General features: G+C 42.3%; 1 long non-coding RNA gene across 4 annotated transcripts in view; it reads right to left on the bottom strand.

Annotated features, from left to right (window-relative positions):
- The window catches only part of LOC307215942, a 576636-nt gene that overhangs the window by 442307 nt on the left and 115801 nt on the right, over positions 1 to 18528 (bottom strand). The window contains exon 1 of one of the 4 annotated variants that reach the window (XR_013838754.1): positions 18354 to 18510. The exons of the other annotated variants lie outside the window; for them this stretch is intronic. This is a non-coding gene — a long non-coding RNA (uncharacterized lncRNA). Of the gene's footprint in view, positions 1 to 18353; positions 18511 to 18528 lie in introns of those variants that run through there. 4 annotated transcript variants of the gene reach the window in all.

Genomic DNA, 18528 nt, shown 5'->3' with positions numbered 1-18528 from the left:
GAGCAGGAGAGATGGATAAAATTGCATTACACAAACAGAAATCCTTGCTTTGTTGTCTGAGCATTTACACAGCACTACATTTCCATGAGCTGCTCTGGTTCGCCAGAAGCGGCTTAGTCATGCTAGCCACATGACCTGGAAGCTCCCTCTGCCAGTAAAGTGAGATGAGCGCCACAATCCCAGAGTTGTCTGCAACCGCACCTAATGGTCAGGGGTCCCTTTACCTTTACCTTTACTTTAAATATAATCCAATGGTTAGTTTTAGTTCATTCAGTGAGCTTCATGGCTGATTGACTATTTCTACCCTGGTCTTCCAGGTCCTAGGCTGAGACTCTAACCACTGGGCCACAATGACTTTAAATCAAGCACTCTTGTTTACAAAAGTGGCTAGCCAGATGTCTCGGGGAACTCTGGGATCTTGCAAGCAAAGCATCAAGGCAAGCTCCACACCTATTTTGCCCATTTCCTATACTTGTTGGTCGGTGGAATCATGGAATTGTAGAGTTGGAAGGGACCACGAGAGCCATCTAGTCCAACCCCCTGCAAGGCAGGAATCTTTTTGCACAAAGCGGGGCTTGAACCCACAACCCTGAGATTAAGAATGTCATGCTCCACCGACTGAGCTGGTATACTGCTTCTTAATATGGAGGCTCCATTTTGTTATTGTGACTCTTTGATTTTTATTATAGGAAGGGGATGGTGGAAGGTTGGGGTCTTAGTGTTAGAGCAGATGGTTAGCATGCAAAAGGTGCCAAATCCAATTCTTGGCATTCCAAGTAAAACTGGAAAAGAATCCTGCCAGAAAGCTTGGAGAGCAGTCAGTCCAGACAATGGTGAGCTAGATTATGAAAATCTTACTCTATAGAAGGCAAGTTCCTATGTTCCTTTTATCTCTAGCAGTTTGCCAAAACTGTGGGAGAGGGAGGAGGCAGGTCACAAAACACTTATGCTATAATGAAAACGGGGTAGTGGGGGGCGTTTCATATATACAGACATTAAAAGGGGCCTCTATTTCTTGTACTTACTCTGATAACTCCTGCTGAATTAAACTAGAAACCCTAAATGACCATTTATTGTATGCTGGAGAGAGATAAGAATAAAGCTTTTATGAAATTTCCTCCGAGTGTGTCAATCATCCATCCAAAAGAAAGAGGCTCAGCGTTTCCACTGGAAGTAAGCAAATTCTCATAAGATGAGTTTGGCCTTAACTTACCTTGCCTGCTCAAGGTAAGTTGAGTGGCCTGTTGAGTGAGCTACCAGCTACCCTTCACAGTGCCATTAGGTTATCCCATATAATTCCTCTTTAAATGGATCTTGCTCCTGCAGTGGGGTTTGAACCCTTGTCTGAGGAAGAGCCTATGCACTTGTCATGCATGCCCCCTGCCAAGCAAGCTGTTGCATTGGACTGCCTATACACCCTTCCCTGTGGTTAGTCATTCAAAATGGTGGTTATTAATCATGGGAGGAGGGCTATCAGTACGGCCTGTGCCACTGGCTGCTGATGTGAGAGCACCGTGGGGACTTTATGCCTGGTGGATTGTTCCTCGTGTGTGTGGTGTCCATTTGGGTAGGCTCACTGGGGTGTTTCCCCTTGCTGCATGTGGATAGCCTCAATTCATCCATGGCTAACATGGAAGGGTCATGGGCATGCTGCTCCATGATGGGGGTATGTTGGCAGGATTGCCACAAAAGTGGGTCCCACTGAGTTCAATAGGACTCACTGCCAAATAAGTATTCATTAGATTGGCCATGCTAGCTGCATTCACTTGGGTGACTGTGAATCAAGCAGCCCAAACTTTAGTAGACCATTCCCTTGTCAAGTCTATTGTACATTGCCTTCCTAGTTAATGGGCTGACTTCAGATCACTTCTCATTTTGGTAGAGCGAAAAACATAATCACACTTGTTATGAAGGATCACAATAATTCACCGGAAGAGCAAACAGCTCTACAAGCTACTTACATATTTATTAAGCATTATACAAAGATGCATGAAAACAACAGGCTAACAGCCTCACCAGCATACAAATCAACACCAGAATTGTTCCCTTGCATAGCTATATCCAGGTTAATTAAATCTAAATGCAACAGTATACCCCCCATTCTTCCCAGACACTGCAAGACAAGGTTTGGGAATATAAAAAGGTTGGAGATTTAATTAATCCTGTAGAGTGAAAGCAAATTTACTCTTTAGCAATACACCACATATCTGTTGGAACTGTTTTAACTTCCTCAAAAAGAATAACTGATAATATATGCATGCAGCCTATATCTCCGAGTCATGCCAGCAAAAAGCAGCATTAAGGTTGGCACCCATATTTCTTCAAAGCTCACTTGAAATATACTGGGGCTATGATGTTACCATCTATACCAGAGAACAGTATATATTATAGCAGTGGTTCCTAATTGGTGGTCCACAGACCCCAGGGAGTTTGCATAACCCACCCAGGGTAACAAAAACTACCATAGAGATATCAACATTTTCAGAAGTAGTGGGTCCATGGCTTGACTTTTTTTAAAAAACAGGGGGTCCGCAGTGCTTAGCTAATTAGAAACCACTTTCTAATATGATTTTGCTTGTCAGTCTCAGTGTGAGATAACTGTCATTTCCTGGTTAGTAAAAGAACGTTTTAGTGATAATAATTGATCAGAAGCATGTAATTAATATATTATATGTCCATTGCATTTATTATATTTAAAAGAGCTCTGCTTTCTCAAAGTAAAAGTCCATAGCAAAGGAATCATGCAACTCAACTTTCATGAGAGTTGATGAAGGATATTCAAAGCATCATTCAAAGCATCACTTACTTAATTTTCAACATTAGACTTGTAGCAGACTTTAACTGGTACATATTCTGTATTCATATTTTGTGTAGAAACATAGTGATGTGAAGTAAAAGATTCCCAACAGGATACTTACCCAATATTCTGAAACGTTGAAGGTTCAGCACAATAATTAGTGCCATCCTCTCCTATCACAGCTTCAAAGTGAAGCAAAATCCTATGAAAATACCTCTTGCGACCACCTCATCAATTTCACTGTGTGAAGCTGATTTTTAAAAGTCATCATGAGGCCAGCAGGAGGTGGTGACATCATAATTACCTCCACAAACTGCCTTTCCTATGCATTAGAATTTTTAAGTACTTGAAGCCCATTGGCTGCAACCAATCTGACTTTACTCTAGGTCTCCTGCTGCCATGTACAGCTTGCGTTTCTACTCTCTATGACAACCCTTTTCAACCTTGGGTCACCGGATGGTGTTGGACTACTTCCATCATCCCCAGACAACCTTGTCAATATCCAGGAATTATGGGAGTTGTGATCCAGCAATATCTGAGGAGAGCACCCAAGGTTGAGAAAGGTTGCTCTGTAACAAACACAGGTTCTCTTACAGCCTGCTCAGTCCTTGATGAAGAACTTCTACATGAATAGGCAACAGTGCTAGCAAAGCGTTTCTTCTTCCAGGGACATTTATCAATATGAAACTGGAAAAACTGGGAGTACTCTGAAACATGGTTCATATGTTTTCAGGTTGCATACAATGGAGTCTAAAGAGCCCAGCTGTTACAAGGTTTATGGATGCTGATAGAGCTCTCAGGCTTTATGGATTTTTCAGTGATTAAACAATAGTAATTTCTTGGTGGAGTTCAGTGCAAGGACAAACACACTCCCATCTAAGGCTGAAAATGCTTAGTGTGTGTTCGTAGATATCTAATATTTCAGTCTTTAGACAGGGGGGATTCACCCATGAATACATCATTTAATATTATGTACAGCTGAATATGTGAGCTGCCACCTTAGATACAAATTATGTCTGGGATAATGTGAGGTGATAGGACTATGAAGAGTAACAAGAAGTCCTATCAAATGCCAGACTCGGTCCCCCCCCCCCCCCGCCCAAAGCAGAAGTAGTATTTTCCAAATGAAGAGAAACACAAATTCCCTTGTCCCACCAAAAGTAGGTTGATAATAAGGTAAAGAAGTAGAAAAGTAGCACATTGCTAATGACATTAAAAACAAAGACAAAAAAATATCTTTAAATGCATCTGAAGTACAAACTAAGCTAGGAGGCTGATGGATCATTCTGTGACAAAATGACAAAGGAGGGGGAAGCTTGCTGGAGGAGAATAAGGAGACTGCAGAGAAGTTAAATGAATTCTTTCATTCAGTCTTCACTGCAGAAGCCTTGAATGACTGAACAATTTCCTCCCCCCTCAAGAAGGGCAACTGTGGTGTCTTGGGGGTCTTTGAAGAGTTATTACCCTGGCACCCTGGAAAAGCCCCAAGCAAACCAGATTAGACCTGAGTCTAGTTGCTCCATCTTTAGCACTAGCAATCCACTCCAAACAACCCCAAATCATGATATGCCGCCACCAACTGGGACAAAAAGCCGCAGGACAATAATTATTAAGGGGGAGAGAGATCTAACTAGAGTAGCTGCAGCTCTGCCAGTTTCTAATCCCCTAGATTATTATTTTTTAATACCGTATTCCTGGGAGTTGTAGTTTCATTAGGAGTTGGGAATTATCTTTTACAACTCTCTAACGCCTCCACACAGGACAATTCCCAGTGATCCGTGGAGAAGAGGGAACAGTGTATATCTGTAGTGTGGGCTATATTCTCAAAAGCTTCTCCTATTCTACCCACTCAACAGTTCAATTTAGCCACAATCAAAATACTGTTTGTGGGAGAAGTATTAACATTCATGTTTTCTTAAGGGATTAATTATCTTAAGAGATCTAAGTAGGAGTGTGGGCTTGTGATAGGCAGATTAAAGCGAGGCAGTGCAGATTCATGCAGGGGAGGTCGTGCCTAACTAGGCTGCTGGAGTTCTTTGAAAAAATTATTGCCATAACAGATGAAGGGGAATTCAATTGATGTAGTGAAGATAAATTTTCAAAATAGAATTTGACAAAGCTTCACACCAGAGATTAATGGCTGAGGGAGAAAGCTACAGAGGTGGAGATAAAATATGGTAATGTACAGAAAAGAGGCTTAAAAAAAAATCCTGCCGGTTAACCTTACATATTAGAGAAAGGAGAAGGATCCTCCTGAGAGTGGGCCATAGAAATGACCAAGAAAGGCATTAAATTAAATGATTACGCGGAATGGAAGTACAGAAACACCGAGATTAAATGAAACATTTCAAACAATATTTTAAAACATTTTGCTTATTGGGGTTTAGTGCTCTACCTCCAGAGAACTGAGTGGTACAAGGCTCACTGTCTGTGATTTCTGAACAGTGTGTTGGAGCACTCTAGTCTACCATGGGAGGGTCTGCAATGTGCCTTGAACTATTAGACCAGCATGTTGGCCTTTCTGTGCCCATTCGGAGCTAGGAATCTTCATACACCATGGATCTCTCCACTCTCTACTGATGTATGAGTGGTGACGTCCAAAGAAAGGAAGCAAGGAACATGCTTGGATTCCCTCATGCGCTCCATGTTGTAGCTGAATCTCAGAGGCATCTAGGAGCAGGGGTGGCCTGAATCTAGCTTTGTACAGTATATTACTTTTTATTTTATTTTTATTAGAGTCTTGGTAGTCCTCTGGCATTTTCCAAATTTACAGTGAAAGACTACAAAAATGCAATTCATAATCTAAAACGCTTGTTGCTGGAGGAGAGCAGGGGGAGATTTGTTTAGTTTTGCTGAGGAACAAGAGTATCCTCCGTCTTGTAAAACACACATGCACACAGTGGCTGCAAACACACTGAAAATTTAAAGCACATAGGAACTGTAGTTAGTTCAGGGTGTTTAGAATTGTAGCTCTGTGTGGTTAAACTACAGTTCCTAGGATTATCTTGGAATAGTCATGTGCTTTGAATGTATGGTATGTATATGCAGCTTGTAACTAGATGCAAACTCCAGTGCAAAAAACAGGGAGGAGTAATCAACGGGCTGTTTAATCCTTTCTTTCCCAACAAGAAAAGCAACAGATGCTCTGGCAATAGATTCTCATCTGACTGTCTCTTGGTTTGCACATAGGATTGGCCAGTTAAGGTGCAGCTCACACTGGAGGCTGGAATAAAGGTTTAAGGATCTTTCCTCTGTGGTGCATCATCTGAGGAGGATTGTTGGGCTCAGATGAAGAACTATGGGGGTGTCAGACTGGGGCCCAGTTGCCTGTTGCTAGTTTTTAAGCTGACTCAAATTAATTGAACCTAATGGGCATCTGTTCTGAAGGAAAAGTAACTGAAACTCAATCTCTAGGCACAAAACTTTTCATTTGAATGTTCTGTTTTCAGAAAGAGATATTTGTTTGCTTAGAACCTCAGTAACCTTTTGCAACGTCAAAATCTACACCATTATAGGGGAAACACTATGTTTGAGAGCTGATAAACACGGTTCATTTTTCTTAATGTATCACACCTACAGAAATGCTGCTACTAAAATTATTTTCTGGAAATCCTCGATGTGGAGAGTATACAATTGCTCCAAATGTTTATTTCTGCTTGGATATTGAATGTCTTGTTGATTACAGTTGTGATACCACATCAGAGTGTGGATTAAATGTATCTTGTGAGATACATTTTCAAGTTTTATTATTCTCCAAGAGTTCTCTGGGTTCAATGGGGGAGCAATATAGGGGGGAAAATGATACATTCGGGAAGGCAACTCTTTTTAAAAATGCATTTAACTATGCATGGGTCGGTGATTTTAAATATTTCATGAAAGGTTTCCGACCAATGATCCAAAAGTAATAAATTAATAAGAAGAGATCAACAAACTGTGAATATGTGTGCCACTGCTCCATGTGCCCCCCCCTGTGTGTGTGTGTGTGAGAGAGAGAGAGAGAGAGAGGGGGGGGGGGAGGGAGAGAGAGAGAGAGAGAGAGAGAGAGATGAATTGCCCAGCACTGCTGCGTATCTGGTTGGCAAGAGGAGGGGTTTGGTTATCCAGCCAGCTCTCATGAGATTCCAAGGGCTCTCACAAGAGATGGGTTGACTGTCAGGACCATTTTGTCCCACAAGCTTCCTCACCTGCCGTCAGTGCTAGTATTCCATTGGGTCTTAGGCCACTGGTTGATAGGGCCAGGGAAGAATTTTACTCCCAACCTCAACTGGCTCTGGGTAGGGAGGTTTGGGAGATCCCAAAAGCACAGTGGAAGGGAATGCACAAGTTATGCCCTTAGCTTGGGAGGGGACCAGCATTGCATCAATCCCTCACTTGCACCACATCAGGATCTAACACTGGTCAACTCTCATGGGTGTTTATGGATGCTTCCCACCAAAATGAAAACAACATGTCAGCAGAGAGGGCTGCTTAGAATGGAGTCAAATTCCTTGCCCTACTGTCACTGCCAACCCTGCATTACCTGCTGTATATATCAATTAAAGTTGTGACCTGTTTCCAACCTACAAAACACGTGCTTATCGTATTCATTCCTGATGGTCTCATGAGCCACAACCTGCAGCTACTGCACAAGTAGCACATATGACCAGCTGAACAAATACAGGCCAGAATTTTAATTTGCCACTGCAATTGCTTCATCCTGGAGCTCTGCTGCACAGTCAGCTCTTGTGTGACACTGCCACAAGGCTTCAGATGGAGAATCCTGGTTCAAGGCTATTCTACATAAACAAAACCTCCCTACATACAGTGGTACCTTAGTTCACAAACTTAATCCATTCGGAAGTCCGTTCCAAAAACCAACACGTTCCAAAACCAGGGCACAAACAGATTAATCCATTCTAGACTTTTAAAAACAACCCCCGAAACAGCAATTTAACATGAATTTTACTATCTAACAAGACAATAGATCCATAAAATGAAAGTAATAATCAATGTACTGTACTATAAAATAAACAAGACAATATTGTAGATGATAAAAATTAACATTAATTTTTTTCTAACCTGCACTGATGATAGTCATTGTTTGTATGGGGGGCTTTTATCCATTTCCGCAGTCACTCGCTCACTCACTCAATCAATCAATCAGTAGCTGAACTGGGTTCCACACAGTCACAAAAACAAATTAACCAAAAAAGCCACAAAAACATAAAAAAATAGCAAAAACAAAAGCGCCAAACTTCCGAAATGTTCGAAAATCAAGGCGCAGCTTCTGATTGGTGCAGGTGCCCTGGAAACAATAAACAACAGCCACATCAGACGTTTGGTTTCCGAAAAACATTGGAAAACTGGAACACTTACTTTTGGGTTTTCAGTGTTTGACAACCAAGGCGTATGTATGTATAGAAATCTACCCTATTAAACAAAGGAGGTTCCTTTCTCTTCCTTCCTGCTTCCTCTGTATGTTTCTCAAACAAAAGGCATCTGACCACCATACAATATTTGTGGTCAATATTTTAGTGAAAAGTGCCATAGCGTGCGCACACACACCCAGGTAAGGACCATGGATGCCACTCAGATCTCATTTACAAACATGGATTCCTTTGAGCTGCACACACCAGTAGGAAGCCAGGAAAACCTCCACATTATTTTTTACTCACTATACATTTGGGATCCTATGGCTTTGCATTCAGTAGATGAGGTACCCGCCTGTCACCACTTGTTGTAAGCTAATCTCTCCCACATGCTGGCTCTGGTCAGTGGAATTAGGTCCATTAACATAAAAGTCCAAGCAAACCGAAGTAACAATGATAGTGTTCTCTCTTCCCCATTTTGTTCCTACTTGTCCCCTATAAAGAGAACTTTATATCTTCACCACCAAATATTGCCTTTACCAGCTTCTCTTATTCCATTTTTCTCCTAAATTGTTAATTGGGTTTATATGGAACTCATAAAAACTCCATGAACTTTGAATGAACCAGGCTTGAAGATTTTTTGCTTTTTGTTTTAATTCTAGGAGAGATTCCCATGGTTTTATCCTATTATCTGCAATATCTTAAGAACGAGACTTTCATCTCATGGAATCTGATCATTCAACAGAATGTTTTGTTTTCTCTCAACCCATCTGCCTCTCCTTTCAGTCAAAATATTGACCTACGTTAAGTTTATGCATCTGCAGTAAATATCAAGCATTAATTTTTAAGGGAGGAGGATTCTAAAGAACTACTCAGCTTAACAGAGGAAGAAACCTACTTGGGCATGAAAATCTTCCAAACTTTTGCTGAGAAAACCACATAAATGAAGTATGAGACCCTGGCCCTCTTCAGGTCTTTAGTCTGAATGTACGGAAGGGCAAGTAGAAATTAATAGGGCTAAATCAACCTCCCCTTTACAACAATAAATACACTGAGCATGCCTCCAGTTTTCCCACCAGCTCCAGCAGAAGGTCTGAAGAAGAAATCTTAGCACATTCAGATGAATATGCTTAGGATTTTCCACATAAATGTGAACCCTCATTGTGCAGGGGAGGTTTCCAAGGGTCTTCAGCCAAACATAAACAATTCCCCACCCCTACCCCGCTTAACATGCAAAGATCTGAAGCATACAGCTAGTCTGGGATGGGGACAATGTGGGCAGAGTTAGCATGTTTGGTTGAGCCTGCCTGCCTGTGTTCTGCAAACATGCAGAGGTGCGTGTCTGATGAGGTCTACTGCTGAGCCAAATTACTTTTGCCAATGAATATGACATTGTGCCACAGTTGCATTCAAATGAAAACAAACATTTTAGCTAATTTTTATAGTCCCTTCAACAGAGGTTTCCCAAGCAATATGGGAGCTAGCACGCCACCTTCCTGTTTTGCTGAGAGAATGACAGAAGTTCAAGATCACTTGTAAGAAGTCCAGTATCTCAACTTCTCTCACCACCAAGTGATTGTTTTTCAAATTGATCATTTTACATGGTTTTGTTTGTTTTGTGGGATTTTATGCATTGTGACTTGCCATTATTTTTATTTATTATAGTTTAATAATTATTTGTGGTAATTGTTAAGTGTAAACTGTTTAATTATTATTTGCTGACATTTAATTTTACTGTTTACTATTATAGTCTAATGAATTATTGACTTTGCTTTATTTGTTATAAGTTGTTTATGTTAAAGTTATGCATTAATTCTGATGATTTTTTGTATTGGATCAGATTATTATTAGGTGTGTGATCTTTGCTGTCTATTTTGTTGTTGTTTTCAGCTTGTAAACTGCCTTGTGTATAGTAATATAGAAAGGCAGTATACAAATTAAAAGTGAAAATGAAATGAAAATGATGTGGGGCTTCCAATGTACTAGAGCAGTGTGGGAAGACGACATGTTGCAATGCCTCCCATGTCATTGAGGTAATGTTGGAAAGAGTCCTAAGTCCAAAACCACTGGTTTTAAGAATAAAAGTCCTTTTCATAGAGTGTCCTGAAGTGTTGGAACTGTGTTTCGCAATATGCCTTTGTGTAAACGTTCAGCTTTGCTGAGCCAGAATTTGCTTAAAATTTGGAGTGTTGCTTGTATTTCATTGTATAGGAAACACACCAACAATGGCTAAATGAAACTGTGCTAGATAAAGGAACCAAGCAGATTCCTCACTGTGAATTAATTTGGGTTCTGGCAAACACAGATTTGGCATTGGGCATGCACAAAGATGAGCAACACTCCCATAATTCCATTACCATTTGGCCAGTGTCATGAATCCTATATTCAGGTATTGTAGCCAAATACCAACCTAGCTATCCTTTCCACAGATATAACACACTTCTCTGCTCTTCAGACTAGTTTGAGATATTAGAGTTAAAATGATATGCTGGTTACCCAATTGCTGTTGTTAAATGTCACTGCTCAGCTGCTCCTCCCTCTGCAATTGGCCTTTTAACATCAGAAAATAATGAAAATGTGCCCAGATCACCCCAAGGGCACGTCTCTAAAAGCTCAACTGTTAGTGAAAGTGGTACATTGATTTCGATTTCTGTTTTCAAGATGCTAGGAAACAAGATTATAGTCTTCATTTAGCAAGAGAAAAACAGTGCAAATAAATGCTACCTTCCCAGAAATAATGCTGGTAAATTATTTTTGGCCTTAAGTATTGGCTATTCCCTCAAGAACTATGCTATCAGTTTGGAATATTCACAATTTGGAAGCAATCAAGTCAAGTTTAGAAGTGAACAATCTCTTTAGAATAATACTTATGTTCACAAAATATAAGTCTACTGTCAACATGGGAAATTTTCTAAGAAATTACAAGTAAGCTCTAGCGAGTTAAGCCGTGGTTGTGCATGAAAACTAACCACAAGCAGATTGTGCATGATATATTAATCCATATTTCCATGGAAATAGAGAGACAGAGTTGCACTGCAACAAACCTGATCAAGCACAGGATAAAACTGGGTGAAGATACTCCCATGATTTTCAAATCTTACACCAGAAAATGTGAATAAAACCCAGAAATTGGTTCCTCCACAATTTTTTTGCATCAGCTGTGTGGCAATGGTGGATGGTTAGAACAAAGAGAGACGCCTTCTGGATCAGACCACAGGCCTTCCAAGTCCAGTGTCATGTTTGCCACATTGGCTAAGCAGATGTCTCTGGGAAGCGCTAAGCAGGTGATGACAACAGCACTCTCCTGTTCTTCCCCAACAATTTGGAGCACGCTGCTTCTGAATGCAGAGGGAATGTATACCCATCTTGATTGGGAGTCACTGATCCTCCACTGTCATCCATTTCCTTCCCCTCCACTCAGCCATCAATTCCCCTTCCGAAGCCATCACCACATTTGTGGGAGCAAGTTTTATAAGCTGACTATGTGATATGTGAAGGATGCTATGCATTCTCTTGTCTGTTCTCTCCAGGCAAATTCATTGGATAACTGTAGATCATTAGTGTTGTGAGAGAGGAAGAAAAGCCTCTCTCTAGCCACTTTCTCTACATCATGAGTAATTTTATGAACTTCAGATTCAAGTAGATAGCTGTGTTGATCTGTCATAGCCATAAGAAGCATAATAAACAAATGCCAACAGTGCCCTTCAGCTCTCTATATTGGACAAACAGGACAAACTTTACACCAAAGGATAAATGGGCATAAATCTGACATCAGGAATCATAAAAAAGAGAAACCAATAGGAGAGCACTTCAATCTCCCATGACATTCTGTGCAGGATCTTAGAGTGGCTGTCTTACTGCAAAAGAATTTTAGAAATACACTTGAAAGAGAAGTTGCTGAATTACAACTCATTACCAAACTAAAAACTATGGAGAGACCTGGTCTGAATAGAGATAATAATAATAATAATAATAATAATAATAATAATAATAATAATAATTTATTTAAACCCCGCCCATCTGGCTGGGCCTCCCCAGCCACTCTGGGTGGCTTCCACAGAAACCAAAAATACAGTAAAATATCACACGTTAAAAACTTCCCTGAACAGGGCTGCCTTAAGATGTCTTCTGAATGTCAGGTAGTTGTTTATTGCTTTGACATCTGCTGGAAGGGCGTTCCACAGGGCAGGCGCCACTACCGAGAAGGCCCTCTGCCTGGTTCCCTGTAGCTTTGCTTCTCGCAATGAGGGAACCGCCAGAAGGCCCTTGGCACTGGACCTCAGCGCCCGGGCAGAACGATGGGGGTGGAGACGCTCCTTCAGGTATACTGGACCGAGGCCGTTTCGGGCTTTAAAGGTCAGCACCAACACTTTGAATTGTCCTTGGAAACGTACTGGGAGCCAATGTAGGTCTTTCAAGACCGGTGTTATATGGTCTCGGCAGCCGCCCCCAGTCACCAGTCTAGCAGCCGCATTCTGGATTAGTTGTGGTTTCCAAGTCACCTTCAAAGGTAGCCCCACGTAGAGTGCATTGCAGTAGTCCAAGCGGGAGATAACCAGAGCATGCACCACTCTGGCAAGACAGTCCGCAGGCAGATAGGGTCTCAGCCTACGTACCAGATGGAGCTGGTAAACAGCTGCCCTGGACACACATTTGACCTGTGCCTCCATGGACAGCTGTGAGTCCAAAATGACTCCCAGACTGCGCACCTGGTCCTTCAGGGGCACAGTTACCCCATTCAGGACCAGGGAATCCTCCACACCTGCCCGCCTCCTGTCCCCCAAAAACAGTACTTCTGTCTTGTCAGGATTCAACCTCAATCTGTTAGCCGCCATCCATCCTCCAACCGCCTCCAGACAGTCACACAGGACCTTCACCGCCTTCACTGGTTCTGATTTAAAAGAGAGGTAGAGCTGGGTATCATCCGCATACTGATGAATACCCAGCCCAGACCTCCTGATGATCTCTCCCAGCGGCTGCATGTAAATGTTGAAAAGCATGGGGGAGAGGACAGAACCCTGAGGCACCCCACAAGTGAGAGCCCAGGGGTCTGAACACTCATCCCCCACCACCACTTTCTGAATACGGCCCAGGAGGAAGGAGCGGAACCACTGTATGACAGTGCCCCCAGTTCCCAGCCCCTCAAGATGGTCCAGAAGGATGTTATGGTCGATGGTATCAAACGCCGCTGAGAGATCCAGCAGAACTAGGAAACAGCTCTCACCTTTGTCCCTAGCCCGCCGGAGATCATCAACCAGTGCGAGCAAGGCAGTTTCAGTCCCATGATGAGGCCTGAATCCTGCCTGGAAGGGATCCAAATGGTCTGCTTCTTCCAGGCGTGCCTGGAGTTGTTCAGCAACCGCTCGCTCAATCACCTTGGCCAAGAATGGAAGATTTGAGACTGGGCGATAGTTGGCCATCGTGGCCGCATCTAAAGATGGTTCTTTAAGAATCGGTTTAATAACCGCCTCTTTCAGCGGGTCTGGGAAGGCTCCCTCACGGAGGGAAGCATTCACCACCCCATGAAGCCCATCGCCCAGTCCTTCCCGGCTAGCTTTTATAAGCCAGGATGGGCAAGGATCCAGGAGACAGGTGGTTGGTTTCACTCGTCCAAGCAGCCTGTCTACATCCTCGGAGGTAACAGATTGGAATTGATCCCACTCAACTTGACTAGACAAAACTCTAGCACTCTCCCGCCCTGGCCCTGCTCCCATGGTGGAGTCTACTTCTTCCCGAATCTGAGCGATTTTATCTGAAAAAAACTTTGCAAAATCATTGCAGGAGAACTTGTGGCCCGTACTAGGCCCCGATGTTGCAGGTGGTTCCGCTAAATTGTGAACCACCTGAAAAAGTCTCCTGCTGCTGTTTTCTGCAGATGCAATAGAGGCGGTGAAGAAATTCTTCTTCGCCGTCGCTATCGCCACTTGGTAGGCTCGACGTTGAGCTCTAACCTGTGTCCGGTCAGATTCGGAATGAATTATCAGCCACCGGCGCTCTAGCCGTCTCAACGATTGTTTCATTGCCCTCAGATCCGTGGAAAACCACGGGGCTGTCCGGGCTCCATGCAGTCGGAGAGGGCGCTTCGGAGCCAAACAGTCAATAGCCCTGGTTAACTCCACATTCCAGCGGGCCACCAGGGAATCGGCTGAAAGGCCATCAACATGGGATAAAGCATCCCCTACCACTCTCTGGAAACCATTTGGATCCATTAAGTGGCGGGGGCGGACCATCCGAATTGGTCCCACCTCCCTGCAGATATTGGATTCATATCCCATTATACATACTAAAGCTAATTTTGGTCATCTATCCCTTTAAAAATCCCTTGCCCTTCCCTTTGAAACCAACTGCCATAACGGTCATCAACAGTTATAAGGTTGAAGCAACCTCTGCTTCAGAGTATCTGACGATGTGTGTATTACACACGAAAGCTCATACCTTAAAAGCTTATATTTAGTTGATCTTAAAGGTGCCACTGGAATTATTTAAAAATATTTTTTCATCTTTCATCTTGTTTTATGAACTTCAACCATGTTCTCCTTTAATCGCTTTTTCAGAACTAGAGCATCTCAAATACCATAGGCTTTCCACATAGACCATGTCCACAGGCTAAAGGGTGCACTGACAGAGATCAGCCTAATTTGTTCTCAAATAAGTCATTAAAATGTTTACTTTTTGAGACCTCCTGAATCCTTGTAAGATTAAGTCACCATCAAGGATGGAACTAGAGGTACTCACCCCCACAGGACCTAATCAAGTGGAATAACATTGATTTTCATGGGTTACTTCCCCTCTGACCCTACTCCTGGGCATTGACTTTTCTGTTTGTTCTACCACCTAAGTTAGGCATGGGGAATCTCAGATACTCCAGATGTTGCTGGACTACAACTCCCACCATCCCTGACCATTGGCCATGCTGGCAGAGATGATGGGAGTTGGAGTCCAACAACATCTAGAGGTCTACTTGTTTTTCCCACCTATCAGACATAATCTTCTGTGTGACTCCCAGTGTGAAGATGCAGCAAAACTACCTGCCTTCAAATGTAGGATCTATGCATCAGTTGCTGTCATGGCTTGCCTCCATCAGGGTAAGAAGAAGCAAGCCCATATCAGTGACTCATTTAGAAACAAAGAGGTGGGATTCACTGAAGCTGGTCACTTTTCTTCTTGGACACTTAGCATACAAACCTTTTGGCATGTCAAAGTAAAGTGTGTGTCCTATTTTTATTCAGAAAAAGAAATGGGTGTCTCAGCTATCAGAATTTTGGGAAACAATGTTTAGGCCACATGATTCTGGGGTTAAGTAAATTTGACATTCATTTTCCTCTCAGCCCCCCTCCTCTGCATCCTATAAATGAAAAAATGGTGGAAGTAAACCCACTTAATTTCAATGGAATTGTTCATGCCAGTGCCTTTAGGCTCAGTCTGTGAATGTCCTCTCAGAAAGTAAGGCCAGAAATGTCTGCTGTTAATGGCCCATGGAATTTGATGGTGCCAATTTACAGCACGGTAAAGGCTCCATTAACACCTTCAAATTAGAAGTGTCTGCAGGGAGAATAGTCACTTGTGTAGGTCCTGGTCTCTGTATTTCAATAAAATATGGATCCATTGGTTTGCTTTAATTAGTTATATTAATTTAATACACTTGACACAGCAGAAAAGGGACCAGATTGTGTAAATCTGATATTTCATTACTTTGCATCTTGTCCACTGTTCATTTATTGCCAGTGCATGACTCAAGTCAAAAGAGCAGCAATTCAAATTCACTGAAATATGATCAACTATCTTGATTATTTTGATTAAACTGATTTAACTTTGATAGGTCATGTTGTGTGATTTCAGCCTTGTTCTTATCCCCTGCTGTACATTGTAAAGGCCTTTGGTTATATACAATAAATTGATTGATTAAACTGTGTATGTGCAAAATATTTTTTAAAAAATCTGTCCAATCTCCTAAACAATGGCAAGTCTGTGCATCCACCTTTCATACTGAACCACTTTGCTGGAATGGATGTGCCAGTAAAAAGCTGAGGTGGAAGTAACAGCTTCGTATTTTGGGCTTTGCATCCTTTCACCTGTAGGGGAGCCTCCAAATGCTTCCTTCATCAAGGAGCAACATACAGAAATTGGGACATAGGAAGCTGCGTTATACTGAGTCAACCACTGGTTCATCTAGCTCAGTATAGGCTGGCAGCAGCTCTGCAGGGCTTCAGGCAGCATTCTCTCCTAGCCATACATTGAGATGCTGGGGACTGAACCTCAGTGGGCTTGCAAGCAAAGCAGATGCTTTACCGCGGAACAAAGGCATTTGTCCAAGAAAACACTGAATTGCACTATGAGTTAGGAATGCAGGAAACTCCCTTATACTGAGTCAAGCCAGTGGTCCAAGGAGCTCAGTATCATCAACACTGACTGGCAGTTACTCACTGGGGTTTCAGAGCAGAGGGACCTTTTTATAGTCACTTTTAGTCACTTTTTTTAGTCACATTTCAGTTCCTACAATTTTATGAGGATTTCACTTAGAAAAGTTAGGCAAAAGGCTCAACCAGACTTGCCCTTGTCCCACCTTCTTCTCCCTGGGAAACCCAGTATTTACTGCTGAATTGGTGCGAACATCCATCAGGGTTTCTCCAGATTGATATTTGCTCTGATTTATCACTAAAGAGCAGGTTTTTCAGGGGAAAGCAGTGTGGGACAAGTGCAAAACTGCTCAGACTCTTGCTTTCTAGGCATGGGACAAGCACAAGTCTGCATGAGCTTTGTGTTAAAGGTTTGTAGGGGTTTAAATGACTCCCTTTATGCTAGAAAATAGAAACTCAGAAATGTTGCTTATATTTTCACTATAGGTCTTAAAGGGGAAGAAACAAGCATGGGGACTTCTGGGACAGGATATACCCCAACTGATGTTCACTTTAGAAAATGGGATTGAAACCAGTCACTGCTCCTTACCTAAACTGCCATGTTCTATGTCATTTAATAGACTCTGATAAGCCGCATATTGGGAGCAATCAATCAATCATTCTCTTTTTATTCACAGTTTATACCATTTACAATGTTCAGACTAAAGTTACTTCCGTACTAGCTCTTTTATCTGGAACTCCCATTGCCGGTTCACTCACTTTTATGAGAAGTGCCGCAAAGAATATTATTATGGTGGCTCCACCTGCTCTATTACTTGGTATTCAGCCTAACCTGGTGATTAGTGATGAATTGCCCCTTTAGTCAGCTCCTGTCCTCTATTTCTGTATGTGTTAAATTACTGATTTCCTTTCAATGTTTCTCTTGCTTTATAGAAAAATAATGCACTTTTTTCTATAAAAGAAAGAAGAAAAATGGAAGGCTATGAACTAGAAATGTAGCACACCTGCAAAGAGAGAACAGAAGCTGACGAATTAAGGCTAATTCAACACTAATATCCCTCAGCTGTACGGAACAGGAAGCAATTAGACAAGCTGAATATAGGCCAGAGATATGAAACCAGTGGCCTTCCAGATATTGCTGAATGCCAACTCCCACCAGACACAGCCAGCAAGACCAATGGTTGGAGCTGATGGGATTTGTAAGCCAATAACTGCCAGAAGGCTACAGGTTCTCCACCCCCGACTTAGAACAATAATCAATTTTATGAATGTTGGAGGCACCTTAGCTGAATGAGACTTGCTTGTGAGTGAATGTTACAGAAATAGCTTGGCCATGGGGAAAGGCACTGCTGGGTAATGAAGGGTTCTTATTGGTGCTATATGAAAGGTCTGTTTTATTTCCACCTTCAGATAACTGTGAAAAATCAATGCCCCAGCAGCACTAAAAGACACAGGGTGGAGGTCACCTAATTACAAGCAGAAATCCATAGGCACCATGTAAAGGCATCTTTAAAAATAAATAAAAACAATTTCTACCAGCTCTGTAGCCTTGTTGTAATCCTTAGTATAGTACTATATAGTGCAAACATATTAGCAGTATGCACCCTTCTATCAACAATAATTTTAGATAGTAATTCCTATCCCTCCCATTTCTCCTCAATGGATAAAGCCCCAGATTTCTGTTCCCTTGGAGCTGGTTTTGGGTCCCTTCATGATTTCCCCTTTGCAATGGACCTTACACAGGGAGTGGCCTGAAGTCTGTAACAGAAACTCCCTTCCCCTTGCTGGGTGTCTGTGGTTCCCTCCAAAGCTTGGTGGGAACTAGCTGGACTTGGTGGGAACTAGCCTTACCTGTGCAGCAAGTCCTAACTGTTATTCTGTTGATCTGCTATTCACAAATAAATAAAACTATTGAAGTTGTCCTGACTCCTGCTGCTTCCTGGCATTCAGGCAAGCCAACTGCAAGGTCTCCTCACTGTTCCCAAACCTACAAGAATTGGAAGGATCAGAATGGAGTGGCAGGCAG

The sequence above is a fragment of the Podarcis cretensis genome, assembly GCF_951804945.1.
Source record: "Podarcis cretensis genome assembly, chromosome: 5".
Classification (NCBI taxonomy): Eukaryota; Metazoa; Chordata; class Lepidosauria; order Squamata; family Lacertidae; genus Podarcis; species Podarcis cretensis.
Note: the sequence above shows the minus strand (reverse complement) of the source record. Positions and strands in the feature narration are given on the sequence as shown.